At 49.5% G+C, this 3,443-nt stretch overlaps 1 protein-coding gene across 3 annotated transcripts in view; it reads right to left on the reverse strand.

Annotated features, from left to right (window-relative positions):
- The window catches only part of SOAT1 (sterol O-acyltransferase 1), a 48,838-nt gene extending 45,710 nt beyond the window's left edge, over positions 1-3,128 (reverse strand). For all 3 annotated transcript variants that reach the window (XM_019501809.1, XM_019501810.1, XM_019501808.1), the window contains exons 1-2: positions 3,028-3,128; positions 2,387-2,465 (exon numbers count right to left, since the gene is read on the reverse strand). The gene's annotated coding sequence lies outside the window, so the exon portion shown is untranslated. The remainder of the gene's footprint in view (positions 1-2,386; positions 2,466-3,027) is intronic.
- Positions 3,129-3,443: the final 315 nt, after the last annotated feature.

Consider the following 3,443-nt stretch of genomic DNA (forward strand, 5'->3'; position numbering starts at 1 on the left):
GGAGGGAAGGTTTAAGTTGGACATCAGGAGGCGCTACTTCACGGTCAGGACGGCTAGGGTCTGGAACCAGCTTCCAAGCGAGGTGGTGCAGGCTCCCACCCTGGGGGTTTTTAAGAGGAGGTTGGATGACCACCGTACTGGGGTCGTTTGACCCCAGTGCTCTTCCTGCCATGGCAGGGGGTCGGACTAGATGATCTGCTCAGGTCCCTTCCGACCCTAGAAACTATGAAACTATGAAATCTATAACTCGCCCTGCCAAGGCCAGGAGCGTTACTGAAATACAAGCCCTGCTTACTCTCAAACCCAATTAAGCACAGCAGATGGCTTAGGGTCCCCAAACATACATCCAGCACCATTCTCAGGATCTCCCAAGACAGGAGGCCTCTGCACACCATTTATTCTGCCCAATTGCCACACCATGTGGCATAAGAAAAGAGAGAGTTTGTTTCTTAGCAGTGGTCCTGGGCTCAGCAGGGAGACAGTATAGACACAATCTTTATTCTTGTGCAAGGTTAATTGACTCTAGTGCACTGAATTAGATAAATGGTTAGAAGGACATAGTCCACCTCTGGAGGTCCTACATATTGTTACTATTGCTACCATTCTATTTTATACTCACTCTAGTTACCTTATAACTTTGTGCATTTCCTAATGTTATTATTAGGGGAAGAAGAGTGAATGATCTAATATTTACAAACTAAGAGCAACCAAAGTGAAACTGAAGATTAATGCTTTCCTCAATAGCACTTGCAAGGGGCACCAAGGGTCTCATGTTCATGTCCGATAAACCCAACCCCTAAGGTACAAATATGGCATAGAGAAACAGAGTAATAGTTAAAAAGGAATGAAGGAAAAACACCAGAATGGACCCTAACATATGTAAACAAGTCAATTTGTATAACTGCTTGCTATAAAGTGGACCTTGTTTTAGAGGCAAAGAACCCTCACCTTAGACTGCTTGACCTGATGTTTTTCAAGCAAAGTGAAGGGCTGTTTTCCCAAGAACAAACAGACTGTATATTTGATAGCCTGCCATCCTCATTGTCACAGGAGCCTGCAACTTGCCTTTCAAGAGGCATGATACATTGCTGCAATATTTGATGTCTGCCTGTAAGCACGTGGCCAAGTCTTTAAACAAAGATGTCAAGTCTCTCCTCTAATCTCTTTTGGGATGCTTCCAATCACAACTGAAGGTTAAGTCAAGTCTGATGGGTTAGTTTTGGTTTGGGGTTTTTGGGGGGCTTTTGGGGGGGGGGGTTGTTTGTTTGTTTGTTTACAAAAAATATGGAATGCAGCCTAGTCTTCACTAATGAATTCATGAAAGTTACAACAGACAGAGTTAATTTCTGAAGTGTCACCATGACAGTCTAAGACCTGAGAGAAAACAATGAATGACCCACCACAAACACAGGAACCTCACCCTCACCTTTCCCAGTAGGTGAGAGAAACGTAAACCAAAAGGCAAATTTCATGTTATATCAACCTTACCCAAAGGCTCCAAGGGAAGCGATCAACTGCAGCTACAACTATTTAATCTAGACCTACGCAGGAGTTAATATCTCCACATACAGTTGGGAGTTAGTAATATTCCTCCTGCTCCTCTTTATGCCCTTGTCCCATTTAGCTACCCAAAAAGCATATGCAAATATGTTCTTGAAAGCTTTTGTTTGCTGGAGTTCTTTGCATAGTCTCTTCTGGCTTCCTTCCTATACACTCAGCACTTTATTGTCTTCACTAGACTTAACTTCCTCTAGTTGTGAAATCCAAATGCAGTCTTTTAACTTTTGCTCCAATCATGAGCAATGACCGTATCACCCCAAACTCTTCCAGGGCACGTGAAACCATGAGACACTTCCTCAAGTCCCCTCCCCAAAGAAGTTCATATGTGTTAAGCAGAGTATCCCAATTGTACCAGGGATGTATTTGGTAGCCGTGCTGGTCTGAGAAAAAGAAATGCAAAAACACTAGAACTCTTAGTTCAGAGATGACATCTTTTATTAGACCAACTAACAAACTGAAAGAAAAAAAATTGCAACAGAAGATTATTTTCGCGATATCTTAGTTGGTCTAATAAAAGGTGTCATCTCCAAACTAAGAGTTCTAGAGTTTTGCATTCCAATTGTACCAGGTACTCTACCTATTTGTTAGCTTCGAGGAAACAGATTTACTCCACCTTTCATTTTAAATATTGATAACAATGCATGTTTATCTTTCATTACAAAGCATTGTTTGTGTGCATTGACACATCTTTGCTCATGGAAACAGAGAAAGAGAGCATAAAGTTGGGGGGCAGGCAGGAAGGGAGGAAGGCAAGCCATGCAGCAACCTATGCTTAAAAAAAAAAAAAGACCCCCAAAAACCTTGAGCGATCATCATAGTACACTACCTTTATTGCTGCTCTCCTTTTAAGTTAAACAACAGAAAGGTCCCAGTTTAGGTCCCTCTAAAGGGAAAGATCAGCTCACCTATAATAATTCAAACAGAAGACACTTAATGAGCAAAAAGAGTCTCTTAAGAGTCAGCAAAATATTTCCAACGTGTTAAATATGGGCTCAGAAGACTACTGACAAACTACTGAAGGGTACGGCCAGTCTCTGCCAGGTCTCCCAGTTGCGCGCAGGCAAGGGGGAAGAGTGAAGTCTCCCACTTGTGAGTGGGTCAGAGCGTGACCACGGTGTGCGGCCTTAAGGGCGCAGGGTCCGTGCAGCCCCCAGCGATTCTCACCCGGGGTCGCCCCGAGCTCCTTCCGAGGGTGCCCCGCCTGGACAGAGCCCAGAGCGAGCGCGGGGAGCCCCCACCCCCCGGCGGCAGAAGGAAACATGAGCTGCCAGGGAAGAGCCGGCGCTCCCCCGGGCCGGAGCCCAGCGGCTGCCTCCAGCCGCAGGCGGGGCCGAGACCCACGGCAGAGCGCGGCCGCCGGAGCCGGCTGCCTGTCCCGAGCGCCCCGGCAGCGACCGCGAGGCTCCGGACCTGTCCTGTCCCGTCCCGTCCCGTCCCGTCCCGTCCCGCTCCAGCCCCACACGTCACCTGGGCGGGTCGGCAGCTGATGCTACCGCCGGAGCCGGGCGGCGCGAACCTCTACCTACTCCCCCAGAGTCACGTCACCGCGCCGAGAAGTGAGGAGCGTCCCCGCTCATTGGCTGCCTGCCGGGCGAGGCCCCACCCCTCGGCGGCCACCCTTGCCGCGGGGCTGGGTGGGCCGGTGGGTCCTCGGTCTGCGGAAGGCGGAAACGGGCGGGCGCATGTGGCGCGCACGTGGGCTGCGGGGGTGACCCCACTCTAGCCCTGCCTTCACCGCCTCGCAGGAAGCGAGGAACAGCCCGCTTGGGAGCGCTGGCGGGTCCCCTGATGCCCCATTCAAGGCGGATCCCGTCTTCTTGCATAGGAAACAGCGGGCGAGGGGCGCAAGGGATACTCAACCGCAGCAGCCAGTCCAAGGAGCC

This window comes from Gavialis gangeticus, unplaced genomic scaffold (assembly GCF_001723915.1).
Source record: "Gavialis gangeticus isolate Ggan-Ray unplaced genomic scaffold, GavGan_comp1, whole genome shotgun sequence".
Lineage (NCBI taxonomy): Eukaryota > Metazoa > Chordata > Crocodylia > Gavialidae > Gavialis > Gavialis gangeticus.